Raw genomic sequence first — 19863 nt, 5'->3', positions numbered from 1 at the left:
AGGACCTGCAGCACACACCAGCTCTGCTTTGTCCTGCCATGGACTCTCTTGAGCAGTATCCACAATAACATAGGTGGCAGTAGTTACTACATACACAGAGGAACAGTAGCGAAAGGTGGGAGAAGCCCAGCAGGGCAGAGCATCGAGTGAATGGCTTCAAGAACTCAGCAACCACACCAGAGGAAAAACATGAGGGCAGCTCAGAAACTAGAAAGACCAGCAGCACAGGAAAACATCCAATGACGTCAGTAAATGAGAACTTGGCCAAACTTGCAAAAATTACAATCTTCATCAAACTTGTGACCAACAGCGGATTCTGGCAGCTACCAAAGAATCAGGAGTCAAAATTCCTAACCATTTTCATTACGGCCTTTGGACTGTATGTTTTAACCACCTGCCATTTGGCATCACATCCACCTCAGAAGCTTCCCAAAGGACGATGTCCAACTTACTAGAGGGTAGGGAAGGCGGCATATACCACGTGGATAACATTTTGATTCATGGCTCAACAAAATAAGAACATGTCAAACTGATCAGAGACGTCTTACTAAAGCTGCAAGATGCTGGCTCAACACTCAGTGACAAATATGAGTTTCCTATGGCATCTTGGTATTACCAAAGGTTCTAAGGGCACATTATACAAGCAACTGAATTTAACACAGCCACACACAACAAAAGCAATACAGGAATTCCTGCTACCCGTAAATACAACACAGCACAAAGGTTTATTCAAATTTTGTTCCCGCACCTATCGGTGCACTAAGGCACTGTTTCCATAATTAGTTATTCCCAGCAAAGGTTGCTAGTCTGTCGTCTGGGGCTTATAGCTTGAGGAGCGTCACTCCACATCAAGCATGGCTGACTAGTAATCTCCCCCACTCTTACCGCCAGCCACTAGCATGTTGGAAGGATTTTCAGGATGACACACTCAAACAAAGATTTATGGGCCGAGTCAACCAATTTGTTAAATTGCTACCATAAGGGTACAAGAACAAGGTGGTTATGTTGAACTTGTATTAGATCTCAGCTGGACTATTGCGTACAGTTTTGACTGCCACGCTTTAGGAAGGATGTGAAAGCATTGGAGAGAATGCAGAAGAATTTTACAAGAATGGTTCCGACATCAGGAACTTAAGTTATGAACTAAGATTGAAGAACTTTGTACACTTTTCCTTGGAGGAAAGATGGCTGAGAGGAGATTTGATAGAGAGGTCTGGACAGGGTAGGTAGAAACTGTTCCCACTCATGAAAGGATTGAGAATGGGAGGGCACAGATTTAAAATAATTGGCAAAAGAAGCAAAAGCGACATGAGATTTGTTAGGGTTGAAGGAGTCGGAAGGGTTGAGAATGGCCTTCCCACTCGGAAATCAACTGAGGCCCTTAAATGGCCACTTGAGGGTCACTTAAGGGCCTCATGTAGCTGCCGTTGGTAATCAACCAGTGGTGGGCAGAGATCTCACCGTGTGAACAACCATTCTGCAATGGTGTAGAGTGATAACTATGCAGAGTGAGCTCAAAGTCGTACGTCTTCCTTAGTAGATCTTTTACAGCAGATATTCCTTGCTCAACGTTCCGATTAGACAGAGGGTACTTTGGCGAACTTGTGACACGCACAAATCCCTATGACACTGCAAAGAAGTAATGAATTGTGGCCCACTGTCAGAGATGACAATATCTGAATGCCAAGAACATGCAAGAACAAGGAGGTGATAAACATTTCAGAGATGAAGCCAGGTAGCTTTTGCACCTCCAGCGGGAATAACAACCTATTGCTATCACCAAGAAATATTTATTTTCCAATTCTTCACCTGGAAGTCTTCCAAAAGATTCACCAGGACATCTAGGTATCAATAAATGTTGTGCCAGGGTGCAGGTATGATGACAAGGTATTAATTCTCTACCGAAGAGATGGTCTTCAACTTTGTCACCTGTGCCATTCACAAGCAGGAGCGGAAAGAGCCACTTCTTTCCTCCTCCTTCCTATTCACGCCTTGGGAATGTCTTGGCAAGGATTTGTTTGAATAGAAAGGGAAAATATTTCTCAGTAATTGTAGTAGACTGTTATTCTTGCTGGACCGAGGTGCTACACTGTCACGTACAATTTTTCCTCATGAGAGGCTCTGATGGGTTGCTGGCTAAGAACGCGACTTACATTCCTTTCTCACACGTTGCTACCAAATGCCACGGTGGAAGACCATGGTGGGGCTAGAAAAAAGAAGAAACTTACAGAGAAAAGTATGCAGTCCATACTTTTAACCAAAAACAAAGGGCTCATGACTTTGCAGCTCTCGAAAGGGGAGAGAGTATGGATCACAGACCGGCAACGAGAACGTACTGTAATAGAGAAGATACTTCAATCAAGATCATATCTGGTCAAGACGCTGTCAGAAATCACTCCAAGCAACAAAGCTGCCCTGAGTTCAATGGACAGAAAACCATTAACAGGATAGGTTACATTCTCAGGAGAATGTCGCACCTACAGAGCCACAAATGATGGAAACAGGCATGACAGCTCCTAAGAACTGACCTCGGAAGAAATGTATTTCCAAATACTTCAGAAAGAGCTCTGCACCTGTCAGGAAGACTGGTGAAATCACCAAAGAGACTATCCCTTTTTAAAACAGGCAATTTGGTGGGAGGTGTAGGAGGATGTGTAAATAATAATGTGAGGCTAAAGACTTGGATGCAAAGTAAAGGGTGACCTCTAATGATAGCCACTGATCATATGCATAAGGAGCTGTGTCATATTCATATCACTCACTGAAAGAAATGTGTGAACAGCCCTTGGCGCAGATGGGTCTGCTCAATTAGGCAGGATTCCTCCCACCAGGCTGCAGGTCCTGTCAAGTGAGATTTCTGCCTGTAGTGATCTCTGTATATCAATATACATGATCAATGTATGTAAAAGTAGTACAGTCAATTCAACACTAGATGTCTCACTATCAGATAATACAAAAGACTTTCCCGCTCTTTCGGACGGAGCATGCTTCAGGAGAGTGAACAGACAAGACATAGAATAACTAGAGAGAGAAGTTATCAGTTATTTCATTATTACATTGTATAGTTAATTAGTTATCTTCACTGTATTTTATTTCTTTTACTAGTTGAGTATTAAGTACAAAGGACTCACAAATATTATTTATATTACGTGGGAAGGTCATTCTCAACCCTTCGCACCACGGATTTAATTGAAGGAAGTTGGGAAGGTGATTGGGTCTTTACCCGCACCTCCCTGCAGATTATATGCCCCCCCCCTCCCCAAAAACCACCTCCGGGGGGTTGGGGGGGGCATTCAATTCCACTCATTCTCTATAACTACCCTATCAAACAACTTGGTAATTTTAAAGATCTCTACCAAGTTACCTCCTCAGCCTTCCCTTTTCAAGAAAAGTGTCCCAGCCCATTCAACCTTGCCTGTTAGTTATAATTTTGATTCAAAGCCAAGTCATGCAGCACGAATAAAGAGAACTTCAAAAGAAAATCTATTTGAATTGTTCTGTGAAAATGACTAATAATAATGTGAAATATGGGTTTGAACATCACATCTCTGATAGAGAAGACAATGTTCTGACTGACTAAAGTACTTAATGCAATCCTTTCAGGGTCTCAATACAGGATTGTGCAGACAATGGCAATAACAGAGTACATTTGAAATATCACTGTTGTAATTTAGAAAATGTGTCAGACAATTTTCACACAACCAAATCCCTCAAACAACAATGTGATAAATGAATAATCTATTTTAGTGGTAATTCTTGAGAGATAAAGATTGACCGAGATTTCAAGCTCAACGCCTGAACTTGTTGGCCACGGAGGGAGCGTTCAATGGGCTGACATTCACCTCTGGAATTCTTTCATCATTCTTCCCTAAGGGAAAAAAAGTGTGGGTGAGAAAGTATGCTTAAAAAGCTTAATGTCCCACCTCTGACAGTGCAGTACTCCCTCAGTACTGTACTGGAGCACCAGCCTAGATTTTGGGCGAAATGTGGGGGATTGAACCCACATCCTGTTGACTAAGAGGCGAGAGTGCTAACAACTGAGCCACAAAACACAGAGACGTCAGCTGTCTTTCAGTCAACATCTGCATTTTCTGACTCTCTGCCTTTGTGTTTCTAATCCTCACAGTACCTTGTCGGCCACAACTGAGCAGTTAACAGTTGTTGACGAATTAGCCCCGCGATCACCCATTGTTGATTGGTCATGTTTTCCATGAATGGACAGGAAGCAGCAGGAGTCCAGTAGGTTTGTGACTGCACAGTATGTTAACATTTACCAGAAGCTCTGTAAGATATTGTGTTGCCATCTTGACAGGTTATCTCTCCAGAGAATTTTACAGATATGAGTCTGCAAGGTATTTTTCAGCTGTTGTGTTCCTGAGAATACAGCACAGATAATATAACTCATACAGGTGAGTGAACTGTCACAGCGTGTTTATTTTTTGTTAAATTTTCTGCAGGCAACATGGCCCCATGTGGCATTTTATATTGCTCCAGTTCACTTGGTCTTGATCACAATATTTAGTAGTTATAGTTTCACAGAATGAGGTAACAGGCTTCGGGAGACGGTTGTGATTTCAATGCCATTCTGTGTTGGGTGCATTTGACACATTCGCCGTTTTGTACGTTTTGCTCCCCATTATTCAACATTTCATACATCAGTTTATCACTCCTGTTGAAAGCATTCCTGATGCTTTTATCATAGAACCTCCCACCTTTAACCCACTCTGCATGGACGACAAACAGTCATCCGTCGCCCCCCCCCCCCCCCCATCACGATTATGTTTATAACTAATAAACAAAGGATTTCAAGGAAAGTTTAAAAATAACTTTTTTTTAAAAAAATTCCCTCTGAATCCCTCGAAGGGCCTGCTCATTGCGGTGTCCAGGAGATTAATCTTTAATTCTTGTAGGACTGGCACTTCTAATTTCATGAGACAAGAATGTAGGAAGTTACAGTAATTTATCAATTCCTTCCTGGTCTTGGAACCTCTTTCCTTACACATGTCCTCAGTCTTCCCACACAGCTGCTCCAATATGGGTGATGGAACCCACAGTCATCTCTCTGTCTGACCCCGTGCCTCATGCTGCCTTCAGTTGCCTAGACCTTAAGCTCTACAAGTCTGTCCTTAAACCTCTCCTGCCTCTCTCTCCACCTTTAAGACCTTCCTTAAAACTTACCTCTTTACAGTCACCTGTATTCTCTGATTCAATGTTAAATTTTGTCCTGATTTTTCTGTTGTGTAGTATCTTGGGATATTTTACTGTGTTAAAAGAGTATATAGATTCAAGTTCTTGTTGTTCCCTCTCTCCTTACATTCAAAAGTCGTCTCAAAACTTCCCATTTTGACTGCTCCTTTGACGATTACTCTTAATCCTTCTCTTGTCACATTCATTGCCCATTTATCTTCCATGACACAGCTTGGGATATTTACTGGCCGGAATTCTCCGGTTGCTGCAATTCACTTTTCTCGCCAGCAGCACTCCCACCCGCAGGTTTTCCGGTGCCATGGGGTAGTTACAATGGGAAATCCCATTGACAAGCGGCGGGAAGATAGAATACCGTCACCAGTGAACGACGCACTGGTGAGACATACACAGCTGGGGACTGGAGAATCTCACCCACAATGTCAAAGGTGCGATATGAAGGGCAGCACGATTAAGGGCAGCACGGTAGCATTGTGGATAGCACAATTGCTTCACAGCTCCAGGGTCCCAGGTTCGATTCCGGCTTGGGTCACTGTCTGTGCGGAGTCTGCACATCCTCCCCGTGTGTGCGTGGGTTTCCTCCGGGTGCTCTGGTTTCCTCCCACAGTCCAAAGATGTGCAGGTTAGGTGGATTGGCCATGATAACTTGCCCTTAGTGTCCAAAATTGCCCTTAGTGTTGGGTGGGGTTACTGGGTTATGGGGATAGGGTGGAGGTGTTGACCTGGGGTCGGGTGCTCTTTCCAAGAGCTGGTGCAGACCCGATGGGCCGAATGGCCTCCTTCTGCACTGTAAATTCTATGATAATCTATGAAGTATCGCTGACAATATTGGTAACTGTGTATTGTGAATAAAGTTGATTTTACTTTTGGTACATTTTGCACCAATGAGCTGGAGGAGTTTCTGACTGCTGGCTGGAAATTACAAGTGTGGTCCTCAAGTGACCATCCTTTTGTGATGCCACCTCCTTCGTCAAATAATCTGCTGCTGCTCACGTTCGAAACTCAGACATGAAAAATGGTTTCTTGGACAAGTTTATCAGAGGGCAGAGTATTCCTATCAGCACTCTCTGGGGCAAGAAGGGAGAAAATTGGAAAGAGAGTAATTTAGCAATGTGGTGCAATGGGAATTGATGTGGTCAACGTTGTGGACAAGCAAACCCTTTTATTCTGTTTTGATAACTGGAAGTAGCATAGGTTTTATTTATTAACATCTTAGTGTAAACACTGAACTACTTGTTGGAATAATTAACTGTTATCTGATCTTTGTGCTAATTCCCTGTGACACTTCAGCTGTGAATTCCAAATGTGCAGTTAGCAGTTAGACAAAAACAAGTTTTGCCTTTGAATAATAAGGGGCGCGATTCTCCGCTCCCGCAACTAAGTGCCCACACCGTCGTGAACGCCATCGAGGTTCACGACGGTGCGAAATGGCCCTGTTCTCGACCGATTCAGGGCCCGAAAACGGGCTAGGATTGGGGCCGCGAGAAACTCAGGGGGGGGGGGGTCCGCGAAAGCAGCATCGTCAGCGCGCGCCGGGCATTGGCGCCGCATAAAAGCAGTGCCGCGCGTCCGCCGCGTAACTGGCGTCACCCACGCATGCATGGTTGCCGTCCTCCCCGAGGCCGCCCCACAAGAAGATGTCGGATGGATCTTGCGGGGCCCGGAGGAAAGGAGGTCCTCCTTCAGAGGGCACCGATCGCGGGTCAGAACCCTTTTGAGTCCTACCCCGCTGAAAGAACCCCCCTCATCCCCACCACAGGCCGCCCCCCCCCCCCCCCCCCAGCGTTCCCGCGCTGTTACCGCCGGCAGCGACCAGGTGTGGATGGCGCCGGCGGGAAGCCGTCGTTTTGGGCAGGCCGCTCGGCCCATCTGGTCCGGAGAATAGCGGGTGTAGCGGAGAATCGCCATTTTGGGTGTCCCGGGAGATTCTCTGGCCTGCGCTGCACAGAACTCGCGGGAGGGCGTCGGACCGGCGTCGTGGGGAAAAATGGCGCGCCAGGCGATTTACCCCAACCGGCGCGGGAGCGGAGAATCGCGCCCCATATGAATACAAAGAGCTAAGCAACGAAGATTCAGCAAAGGAGAAAGGAGGGGGTGCCAGAATACAGGTATACAGAAGAGACATTACATGTTGATAGGTAATGAACTACATGCCTACAGCAAAGAATGAGGGCATAACAATATTGTTTATAGAACTTTCAGAATGCATTGGACAAAGTACCACACAGGACATATTAAGAAAGTGGAAGCCCATGATATTAAGTGGAAATTGGCAGAATGGACATGAACATAAAGGCAAAATACTGTGGATGCTGGAAATCTGAAATAAAAACAGGAAATTCTGGAAAAACACAGCAGGCCTGGCAGCATCTGTGGACAGAGGAACAGAGTTGACATTTTAAATCCCGATGACTTCTTCAGAGCTGAAGAAAGGCAGAAAAATCTGGATATGAAATTAGCTCAGTGACAGGAAGTAAACAATGGTGGTGGATGGTTATTTTTTTCAGACTGGAGGTGTTTTGCAGTAATGTTCCCCAAGTGTTAGCTTTGGGTTCATTACTTCTTTCAAATTTTAATAAACACCTAGACTCAGTTGGAGAAAGCAGCTTTATAAAGTTTGCAAATTATATGAAACTCGGCAAACTAGCAGATCATGATGAAGATGGTTACAGGTTTTCAGATGATTTAGACAGGTTGGTGAAATAAGCAGAAACAAGGCAGATAGGGATGATTGCAGAGTAATGTGAATTTGAGAGGAATAAACTGGAAAGGCGTGCCAATTTAATTGAATAATTTTGCAAAATGCAGATGAGGAGAGACCTTGATGTCCATGTACATGAAACCTTAAAGGTGGCAGAACAAGTTAAAAATGCTTATTTTAAAAAATGATTTAATAGTATTTGAGCATTGCATGCAAGATCACCATTTGTTGCCGAGCCCTAATTGCACTTGAGAAGGTGATGATGAACCTTTGGATTAGTTTGGCAATATAAAAACGAACAGATCATGTTAGAACTTTATAAATCACTTGTTAGGCCTCAGCTGGAGTATTGGGAATAATTTTGACACCATGGGCGAGCTTCTCCGACCCCCCGCCGGGTCGGAGAATCGGCGGGGGCTGGCGTGAATCCCGCCCCCGCTGGTTGCCGAATTCTCCGGCACCGGAGATTCGGCAGGGGCGGGAATTGCGCCGCGATGGTTGGCGGGCCCCCCCCCCCCCGCGCGATTCTCCGGCCCGAATGGGCCGAAGTCCCGCCGCTAAAATGCCTGTCCCGCCGGCGTAAATTAAACCACCTACCTTACCGCCGGGACAAGGCAGCGCGGTTGGGCTCCGGGGTCTTGGGGGGGGGGGGCGCGGGGCGATCTAGCCCCGGGGGGTGCCCCCACGGTCGCCTGGCCCCCGATCGGGGCCCACCGATCCGCAGGCGGGCCTGTGCCGTGGGGGCACTCTTTCCCTTCCGCCTCCGCCACGGTCTCCACCATGGCGGAGGCAGAAGAGACTCCCTCCACTGCGCATGCGTGGGAAGCTGTCAGTGGCCGCTGACACTCCCGTGCATGCGCCGCCCGGAGATGGCATTTCCGCGCCAGCTGGCGGGGCACCAAAGACCTTTTCCTCCAGCTGGCGGGGCGGAAATTCGTCCGGCACCGACCTAGCCCCTCAATGTTGGGGCTCGGCCCCCAAAGATGCGGAGCATTCCGCACCTTTGGGGCGGCGTGATGCCCGTCTGATTTGCGCCGTTTTGGGCGCCAGTCGGCGGACATCGCGCCGTTTCCGGAGAATTTCGCCCCATATCTCAGGAAAGGTGTAAAGGCCATAGAAAAGGTACAGAGGAGGTTTATCAAGACGTTACCAAAAATAAGGGGCTTCAGTTTTGAGGAGAGGTTGGAAAACTATGAATGTTCATCTTGGAACAGAGAATGTTAATAGGAGATCTAAAGGGTCCAGACAGAGAGATAAAGAGACACTGGTTCCCATTGGTAGGAGGGTCGACACCCGAGGAAATAGATTTAAAGTATTTGGCAAAAGAACCAAAGGTGACATGAGAAAAAATCTATTTAAAACTGAGTGATTATAATCTGGAACACACTTCCTGAGATTGTGCAGGCATAATCTTAGGAAAGGAAGTGGATGAGCACCTGAAGGGAAAACAAATTGCAGGGCTAAGGGGAAAGGGCAGGATAGTGAATCTAGCTGAAGTGGTCTGGCAGAGAGCAGGCACAGGCTCACTGGGTTGAATGGCCACCTTTTGTGCTGTAACCATTCTTTTGATTCTGTAATGAATTTCAAGATGATGAAGCAAAGAGGCAAACTAAAACACTTCATTTGGCAAATAGGCCAATAACTAGAGGTCATGAATTCAAAATTGTAGAATCTAATGGCAGAGACGGAGGAACGCATGGTAGGATGGGAATGACAAAGGTTCCCAAAATCACAATGCTACAGCTCCTCTCCCCGAATCTAGAGGGGAAATGAGACCATAAGACCATAAGACATAGGAGTGGAAGTAAGGCCATTCGGCCCATCGAGTCCACTCCACCATTCAATCATGGCTGATTTCAACTCCATTTACCCGCTCTCTCTCCATAGCCCTTAATTCCTCGAGAAATCAAGAATTTATCAACTTCTGTCTTAAAGACACTCAACGTCCCGGCCTCCACCGCCCTCTGTGGCAATGAATTCCACATACCCACCACTCTCTGGCTGAAGAAATTTCTCCTCATCTCTGTTCTAAAGTGACTCCCTTTTATTCTAAGGCTGTGCACCCGGGTCCTAGTCTCCCCTGCTAATGGAAACAACTTCCCTACATCCACCCTATCTAAGCCATTCATTATCTTGTAAGTTTCTATTAGATCTCCCCTCAACCTCCTAAACTCCAATGAATATAATCCCAGGATCCTCAGACGTTCATCGTATGTTAGGCCTACCATTCCTGGGATCATCCGTGTGAATCTCCGCTGGACCCGCTCCAGTGCCAGTATATCCTTCCTGAGGTGTGGGGCCCAAAATTATTTACAGTATTCTAAATGGGGCCTAACTAATGCTATATAAAGCTTCAGAAGTACATCCCTGCTTTTATATTCCAAGCCTCTTGAGATGAATGACAACATTGCATTTGCTTTCTTAATTACGGACTCAACCTGCAAGTTTCCCTTTAGAGAATCCTGGACTAGGACTCCCAAGTCCCTTTGCACTTCAGCATTATGAATTTTGTCACCGTTTAGAAAATAGTCCACGCCTCTATTCTTTTTTCCAAAGTGCAAGACCTCGCACTTGCCCATGTTGAATTTCATCAGCCATTTCTTGGACCACTCTCCTAAACTGTCTAAATCTTTCTGAAGCCTCCCCACCTCCTCCATACTACCTGCCCCTCCACCTATCTTCGTATCATCGGCAAATTTAGCCAGAATGCCCTCAGTCCCGTTATCTAGATCGTTAATATATAAAGAGAACAGCTGTGGTCCCAACACTGAACCCTGCGGGACACCACTCGTCACCGGTTGGCATTCCGAAAAAGAACCTTTTATCCCAACTCTCTGCCTTCTGCCTGACAGCCAATCGTCAATCCATGTTAGTACCTTGCCTCGAATACCATGGGCCCTTACTTTACTCAGCAGTCTCCCGTGAGGCACCTTATCAAAGGCCTTTTGGAAGTCAAGATAGATAACATCCATTGGCTCTCCTTGGTCTAACCTATTTGTTATCTCTTCAAAGAACTCTAACAGGTTTGTCAGGCACGACCTCCCCTTACTAAATCCATGCTGACTTGTCCTAATCCGACCCTGCACTTCCAAGAATTTAGAAATCTCATCCTTAACAATGGATTCTAGAATCTTGCCAACAACCGAGGTCAGGCTAATTGGCCTATAATTTTCCATCTTTAAAGGATGGAATTTCTTTCTGAGGATTTTCTTTCCTCAGTTGCTGGAATCTGGAATACTCTGCCTGAAAAAGTGGTGGAAGCTGCTTCCATAAATAATTTTGAAAGCGAGTTGGACAGGTACCTGAGAATGAGGAACTCACAACTTGACGGTCAAAAAGCAGGAATATGGGCCTAAGCACAGCTTCTGTTTCAAAGAGGCACGGCGGACTGAATGGCCATCGTCAGCACTGTAAATTTCTATGCTCCTGTGACTCCAGACATGGGATGCATAACACAGGTAGGCAGGAGAAACATATACAAACAGACAGACGATTAACTAAACATAACTGAAAAATCAGGGCACACCAGAGTTACTAAACAATATCAGACACTGCTCCAATTATCGGTGGGACAATATGTAACAGTAATAAAATCTATCCCAACAGGGAGCCATGTTCGAATGGGGAAGAGGTTAGTGTGGTGTTCTTTGTGATTCTTTTATCAGGATCAATGTTGTAGTGTTCACAAAGACCACAGAAGCTAAGTTCATTAACAAAGCTAACTTTTATTTACACTACTTATTGAAGTTCGACCACTTACTCCTTTGGTAAACAATAATCTAGTAATCTACAATCTACAGTCTCCTAACACTAGTCTCTACACTCTATCTATAACTGTACTCTACACTCTATGGACCACTCCTCTGCACTCTCTCCAGCCCTCTCTCCCAGAAGCCTGTGAGTCAGTGTGTTATATAGTTCTGCATCTAGCTCCATCTAGTGGTTAATTATGATATGGCATTAACCCTTTATATTCTGAACATTTTGCACAATGTCACAGTCAGAATTATAGTCACTGCACTTTAGTACTGATGGATTGACCCATACCCCTTTGAACATGTCTCCCGTTGCATCAGTGACTTTATTATGGCATATAATGTGGCACGGAGACACATTGCACAATGAAGGAAGAGCATTTAGCACTGGGACACAACATTGGTGTTTTACGATTGAGAAGCTCGCGTGAAAGACCAAGTCCCAAACTATTGGAAAATGCTGCGAATAAGAGAAAAGACTACAGAAGGAGTAATTGGGTGATGTCCAGTTGGACTTTAAAAACTTCCTCAGCATTTCCCAAAAAACCTTATTGGCAGCATTCAAAATGGAAAATCACTTACTGACACCAGGGTGTTTTGGGGGTTCGAGTGGCAGAGTTGATGACTCTTTGCACATAATCAAATGCAACCATGAAGTGACATTGGGTATCCCTAGCATGCTATTCAAAGCAAAGGGAATTGAAAATGCTGGCTGTGCTGAACTACCTCAGTCTCCTACCTAACACATGTGCATGCAGCAAATTAACTGATGTTGCAGTGCGAGTGAGTGAGAATAATCCACAGGCATAATATTTGAGGACAGTGTTAATTTTGCCAGCCAGCATCATTCAAAATTAGTTGTAACAGTGTAATTTATGGAAATGGAAAAGATATCACCCTGATGAATATTTGGCTATTGACCAGCGAGTGTACTAAGATATGGAAGCATCGTTTGCTGTCCGCTAATTTTGCTGGTATGTTCACTTTTATGTCACCCAAAGAACTTCCTTGCTCCTATAGATAAGGGGTGCACAAAGAAAATTGAGCCAACCTGGGGGAAACTCTGCACCATTGAGCCAGGTGTTCACTAGGATGTCTCTGCATGAAATCTGGGTTTAATGATAGGAAGGTAAATATGGGCACAAGCATTCTATCAGACAAAATGCAGCAGATCTCAGAATTGTAGGCCAGGAGCACGGGGGCAGGCCCTTTCAACTCTGAGACCCTGTTTATGCTCATTTGCTTCTTTTCCAATATGTACATGATTTTATTAAAGGTAATAACCTCAAGTTGGGGGACCAACCTGTCGGGAATTAGGTATTGTGTGGCTAGATTTCAAATAAGCTTGTTCATACTCCTTAGCTCTTAAACTGAAAGATGTAGACATTATAAACCTACATGAGTAACCTGTGGTTTTTGCACTCTTGGTGCAGGGCGGTGCACTGCAGGAGCATGTCTGGAATTTGGACATGGAGGTAACTGTGTCTGGATTTGTATGATTTTCCATTGTTTATAATTGCAAAGCTAACCTTACAGGATACAGTTTCTGATCTCAACCCTACAGTCTTCGATTTACCACATCTCACGGTTTCATAAATGAATCGAGTGCCTCAGCTTCTGTTATTTTTCTAACAACACATCAGCTGTTGAACAACATCTATTTGAAGAAATACTTGGCAATGTCTGTGATATGTCTTCCCTTCACAGCCCTGAATCTGTGCTCTCTTGCTCTGACGCCCTGCTTTATTTGTTCCAGGTTTGCTTTTTCTATGCCATTAAGTACTTCATACACCTCGATCTGAGATGCTGCCATGCAAAGTTGAAGTGATGTGGCTGAATAAGTGGTTTCTCACAGCTCACCCATCAAACACAAGGATCATTGCCTTCACGTGTCACACCATTATGATCAGAGTTATACTGCAGAAAAAAAGGCAAATATTTTTCATTTTCGCAATATTTTGCTGGTGCCTGCAACGATCTTAATACAGGATCTTCCATTCAAAAGTCCCAGTGAGATCAGGATTTACCGAGAAGGCGTACATAGTTTGTGGCAGTGTAGGCATTACACTCATGTCAGTGAGAGACACCAACCGTGTCTCCTGAGAGGCTCCTCACAGACCGTGTGGTTCGGTTGGAGCAGCAATTGGGTGCACTTAGGAGCATGCAGGTGGCGGAAAGCATCATAGATAGGAGTTATAGAGATGTGGTCACACCCAAGGTGCAGGCAGAGAGATGGGTGACTACCAGAAGGGGCAGGCAGTCAGTGAAGGAATCCCCTGTGGTTGTCCCCTTCTCGAACAGGTATACCGCTTTGGATACTGTTGGGGGGGAATAGCCTATCAGGGGAAAACAGGGTTGGCAGGTAAACGTTGCAGGATTTTGATGTTTCAGGCGGGATAGACGGGGATGTAAAAGGGGTGGAGGAGTTGCGCTACTGGTTAGGGAGAATATCACAGCTGTACTGCGGGAGGACACCTCAGAGGGCAGCGAGGTTATATGGGTGTAGATCAGGAATAAGAAGGGTGCAGTCACAATGTTGGGGGTTTACTACAGGCCACCCAACAGCCAGCGGGAGATAGAGGAGCAAATAGGTAGACAGATTTTGGAAAGGGGTAAAAGAAACAGGGTTGTTGTGGTGGGATACTTCACCAATATTGACTGGGACTCACTTAGTGCTGGGGCATGGACGGGGTAGAGTTTGGAAGGAGCATCCAGGAGGGCTTCTTAAAACAATATGTAGATAGTCCAACTAGGGAAGGGGCTATACTGGACCTGGTATTGGGGAATGAGCCCGGCCAGGTGGTAGAAGTTTCAGTAGGGGAGCATTTCGGGAACAGTGACCACAATTCAGTAAGTTTTAAAGTGCTGGTGGACAAGGATAAGGGTTGTCCTAGGATGAATGTGCTAAATTGGGGGAAGGCTAATTATAACAATATTAGGCAGGAACTGAAGAACCTAGATTGGGGGTGGGTGTTTGAGGGTAAATCAACATCTGACATGTGGGAGACTTTCAAATGTCAGTTGAAAGGAATTCAGGACATGTTCCTGAGCGGAAGAAGGATAAATACGGCAAATTTTGGGAAACTTGGATAATGAGAGATATTTTAGGCCTCGTCAAAAAGAAAAAGGAGGCATTTGTCAGGGCTAGAAGGCTGAGAACAGACGAAGCCTGTGTGGAATATAAGGAAAGTAGGAAGGAGCTTAAGCAAGGAATTAGGAGGGCTAAAGGGGGTCACGAAAAGTCATTGGCAAATAGGGTTAAGGAAAATCCCAAGGCTTTTTACACATACATAAAAAGCAAGAGGGTAGCCAGGGAAAGGGTTGGCCCACTGAAGGATAGGCAAGGGAATCTATGTGTGGAGCCAGAGGAAATGGATGAGGTACTAAATGAATACTTTGCATCAGTATTCGCCAAAGAGAAGGAATTGGTGGATGTTGAGTCTGGAGTAGGGTATGTAGATAGCCTGGGTCACATTGAGATCCAAAAAGACGAGGTGTTGGGCGCCTTGAAAAATATTAAGGTAGATAAGTCCCCAGGGCCTGATGGGATCTACCCCAGAATACTGAAGGAGGCTAGAGAGGAAATTGCTGAGGCCTTGACTGAAATCTTTGGATCCTCACTGTTTTCAGGTGATGTCCCGGAGGACTGTGTTGTCAATGTTGTTCCTTTGTTTAAGAAGGGTAGCAAGGATAATCCAGGGAACTACAGGCTTCTTCGAAACAGGATCTACTCCCATTTGGAGGCAAGTGGACGTATTAGCGAAAGGGCAGCACGGTTTTGTGAAAGGGAAATCGTGTCTCACTAACTTGATAGAGTTTTTCGAGGAGGTCACAAAGATGAATGATGCAGGTAGGGCAGTGGATGTTGTCTATACGGACTTCAGTAAGGCCTTTGAAAAGGTCCCTCATGGCAGACTGGTACAAAAGGTGAAGTCACACGGGATCAGGGGTGAGCTGGCAAGATGGATACAGAACTGGCTAGGTCATAGAAAGCAGAGAGTAGCAATGGAAGGGTGCTTTTCTGATTGGAGGGCTGTGACGAGTGGTGTCCGCAGGGATCAGTGCTGGGACCTTTGCTGTTCGTAGTATAAATAAATGATTTGGAGGAAAATGTAACTGGTCTGATTAGTAAGTTTGCAGACGACACAAAGGTTGGTGGAATTGCAGATAGTGATGAGGGCTGTCAGAGGATACAGCAGGATTTAGATTGTTTGGAGACATGGGCGGAGAGATGGCAGATGGAGTTTAATCCGGATAAATGTGAGGTAATGTATTTTGGAAGGTCTAATGCAGGTAGGGAATATACAGTGAGTGGTAGAACCCTCAAGAGTATTGACAGTCAGAGAAATCTAGGTGTACAGGTCCACAGGTCACTGAAAGGGGCAGCACACGTGGAGAAGGTAGTCAAGAAGGCATATGACATGCTTGCCTTCATTGGCCAGGGCATTGAGTATAAAAATTGGCAAGTCATGTTGCAGCTGTATAGAACCTTAGTTAGGCTACACTTGGAGTATAGTGCTCAATTCTGGTCGCCATACTACCAGAAGGATGTAGAGGCTTTAGAGAGGGTGCAGAAGAGATTTACCAGGAAGTTGCCTGGTATGGAGGGCATTAGTTATGAGGAGAGGTTGAATAAACTCGGTTTGTTCTCACTGGAACGACAGAGGTTGAGGGGCGACGTGATAGAGGTCTACCAAAGTATGAGGGGCACAGACAGAGTGGATAGTCAGAGGCTTTTTCCCAGGGTAGAGGGGTCAATTACTCGGGGGCATAGGTTTAAGGTTTAGAGGAGATGTATGAGGCAAATTTGTTACACAGAGGCTAGTGGGTGCTGGAACTCGCTACCGGAGGAGGTGGTGAAAGCAGGGACGACAGTGACGTTTAAGGGACATCTTGACAAATACATGAATAGGATGGGAATAGAGGGATACGGACCCCGGAAATGCAGAAGATTTTAGTTTAGACGAGCAGCATGGTCGGCACAGGCTTGGAGGGCTGAAGGGCCTGTTCCTGTGCTGTACTTTTCTTTGATGTGGAGATGCCGGCGTTGGACTGGGGTGAGCACAGTCTTACAACACCAGGTTAAACTCCAACAGGTTTGTTTCGATGTCACTAGCTTTCGGAGTGCTGCTCCTTCCTCAGGTGAATGAAGAGGTATGTTCCAGAAACACAAATATAGACAGATTCAAAGATGCCAGACAATGCTTGGAATGCGAGCATTAGCAGGTGATTAAATCTTTACAGATTAAGATTTGATCACCTGCTAATGCTCGCATTCCAAACATTGTCTGGTATCTTTGAATCTGTCTCTTTATGTGTATCTGGAACATACCTCTTCATTCACCTGAGGAAGGAGCAGCGCTCCGAAAGCTCGTGACATCGAAACAAACTTGTTGGACTTTAACCTGGTGTTGTAAGACGTCTTACTGTACTTTTCTTTGTTCTGAATTCTCCCTCCGTGTACCCGAACAGGCGCCGGAATGTGGCGACTGGGGTATTTTCACAGTAACTTCATTGTAGTGTTAGTGTAAGCCTACTTGTGACAATAAAGATTATTATTATTAAATATATGACCGTTCCTTCACTGTATCTGCGGCAATATCCTGGAACTCCCTCCATAATAGCACAGTGGGTGTACTTACACCTCCAGGGCGGCAGCGGTTCCAAATGGTAACTGACGACCTTCTGAAGGGCAACTAGGATTGGGCAATAAATGCTCGCCTAACCAACGAAGCCCACATCATGTAAATTAATTTTTTAAAAGCACTCTTAATCAGTGAGTCTGATGATTGAAGGATGGGTGATCATTCTGCTCTCAGGAAGCAAATCGATTGTGGAAACCTTTTATTGAGGCAGAATCCTGCCACTTTAACAGGATTCCTGATTTAACCAATGTTAATGGATATCCTGGGCCTTTGGAATGGATCCATCCAGTAAATGCTTTTAAAGTACTGCTTGAGGGCTGAGAGGTGCATTACTGAAGGAGTGCTGCACTATGTCTGCTCTCTCACAATGACACAATTTTGAAGAACATTTGTGGATTTCTGTCTGCTGTGCTGGTCAACAATTATCTCTCAATTAGCATCATTAAAAACATTAACTAGTTATTAAGTTATTGAAGTTCACATGACCTTTCTGTGTATAAATCTGCTGCTACTGTTTCTACAGTGACAATAGTGACTGCACTTCAAAATACTTAATTGGCTGACAAATGCTTTGGAATATCCTTGGATGAGAAAGGTGCTACACAAATGTAAGTTATTTATTTTCTTTTTGAACACCACATGTCCGTAAAGGTTGGTTGGTGTCATTTGTTTGCTACTTGCACTGTGACATCAATAGCACAGGGACAACTTAAATTGCCTGAGCTGTGAAAACACTTAATTTTTCACTTAAAAATTGTTCAGCCATTTGTCCTACTTCTCGATTCCCTTTCTATTCTTCCTTCATATGCACTTTATTTTACTTATTTTAATTTCACTCTTATTTGCATTTTTATAGGTGAAGATATTTATACTGTTCTGGAGATCAAAACTGTGCAATTTTTTTTATTTCAAAAGTACTAATTTTTCAGCAAGTGCACAGAATAAGTTTGGAATGAGGTCCATCATGATAGAAACATCACTTCAAATAAGGTCTGCTTATTGCCAATGCTCAATGGTGCAGAGATACAGCAATTAAATTCACCCAAAGGTCTTCAGAGCACCATCTGCAAATTGTGACATTTAATAAAAATTTAACAGCGACAAATAATTATTAACTTTGTTATGTCGGTCCTTGAGGATCATTTTGAATATCTGTTTTTAAATAATGAGTAATGATTTCCCAGGTGTCTCTGAGCAAGAGCTTGGTCTAGTCATGGAGCCTCTGGGGACCTTTAAAAATGGTGGGCAGGACCTAGTACTGGAAGTCTTGATCCTGTTTCTGGCAGGTCCTATTTTCACTAGTAGGGGGAATGGGGCAGGACATGAATCACACGTGAGGGAATTCAAATTCAGGGTTGCCATTTGAACTCAATGCTGAGTTCAAACAGACCCCATTTGCACTGGAGAAAGGGCATTATGTTGTTGTGTGTGAGTTATGAATTCTTAAAATAAATGTGTGCATGTGTGCCATCGCACCTTTATTAGTTTTCTTGGGTTGAGTAATTAGTTACTCTTTCTTAAACTGAAGAAAACCTGTTTTGATCAGTCATGTGAGAGTACCTTTAAGAAATGGGTGTTAAAGAAATGTACCTTTAAGCAAGGGGTGTTTACCAGTGATGTGAGAGTGTGGGTGGAGCTGGGCTGTCTGTCAGCTTTTTACTTTCGTTTTAGGCTGTTTGCTGCAGGGTGTGTTTTAGTTTCGTTTTCAGAGCTGGATAGCTGCAGTCACAGCCAGAAGGTGTATGAATCTCTCACTCTGTAATCTAAAAACTGTAAATCGATCCTTTGGTGATTTAAAACTAATAACTGCTCTCAGTAGTGACTTTAACCTGATGCGCTTCTGTTTAAAGTTTTTTTAAAAGTCTTCTGGATGTTAAAAGGACAGCTTAGGGACTATTTAGTGTTGTATTCTTTGGGGGTTATTTTGAATTGATGGTTGCTAAGATGTTCACTGTATGTTTTAAAAAGATTAACTTGAGTTCACAGAATAAACATTGTTTTGCTTTAAAAAATACTTTTCCATTTCTGCTGTACCACACCTGTAGAGTGGGCCGTGAGCTCCCCATACCACAATCTATTAAAAGTTGTGAGTCAGGTGAACTCCATGATACAGTTTGGGGTTCTTTAAACCCTAGTCCATAACATCAGCTCCTTATTAAAAAATTATATTTAGATTCAAAAAGGCATTTGTAAGAAAATATATATATTTAAAATCTTTGTTGTGACAAATCGAGGGAGCTGATTAAAGGGATGCCAGTTCACTCCACCTCACCTGGTCACAACAATACCAATCTGCTTACCTCAACACCAATTTACACAGGGTTCAGGTAAGAATCCAGAGATTATAACCCTTGTCGTTTTCTTTTTTTAATATTTATCTCCTTAGTACACTCTAAACAGGACTTATTGTCTAATCTTCTCTATGTGGTTGACCCCAACATGGACCATAATAATTGGATTATTTCGTTCCACTCCAATATCCTTTCACACCAGTTCAAGATGGCAAAAAGTTGACAATCGATAACCTTATTCTCAAATACAGCAAATATAGGATTCT

At 44.3% G+C, this 19863-nt stretch overlaps 1 protein-coding gene and 1 long non-coding RNA gene across 4 annotated transcripts in view; one reads left to right on the top strand and one right to left on the bottom strand.

Moving 5' to 3' along the window:
- Positions 1–19863, bottom strand: part of spata20 (spermatogenesis associated 20) — a 763436-nt gene that overhangs the window by 88774 nt on the left and 654799 nt on the right. The window lies entirely within an intron of this gene.
- LOC140395372 (uncharacterized) overlaps positions 1–19863 on the top strand; it is a 203994-nt gene that overhangs the window by 183252 nt on the left and 879 nt on the right. Inside the window, exons 2-4 of the long non-coding RNA XR_011936167.1 lie at positions 4127–4243; positions 13418–13592; positions 17830–17914. This is a non-coding gene — a long non-coding RNA (uncharacterized lncRNA). The remainder of the gene's footprint in view (positions 1–4126; positions 4244–13417; positions 13593–17829; positions 17915–19863) is intronic.

Source organism: Scyliorhinus torazame, chromosome 18 (assembly GCF_047496885.1).
Source record: "Scyliorhinus torazame isolate Kashiwa2021f chromosome 18, sScyTor2.1, whole genome shotgun sequence".
Taxonomy (NCBI): Eukaryota; Metazoa; Chordata; class Chondrichthyes; order Carcharhiniformes; family Scyliorhinidae; genus Scyliorhinus; species Scyliorhinus torazame.
Note: the sequence above shows the minus strand (reverse complement) of the source record. Positions and strands in the feature narration are given on the sequence as shown.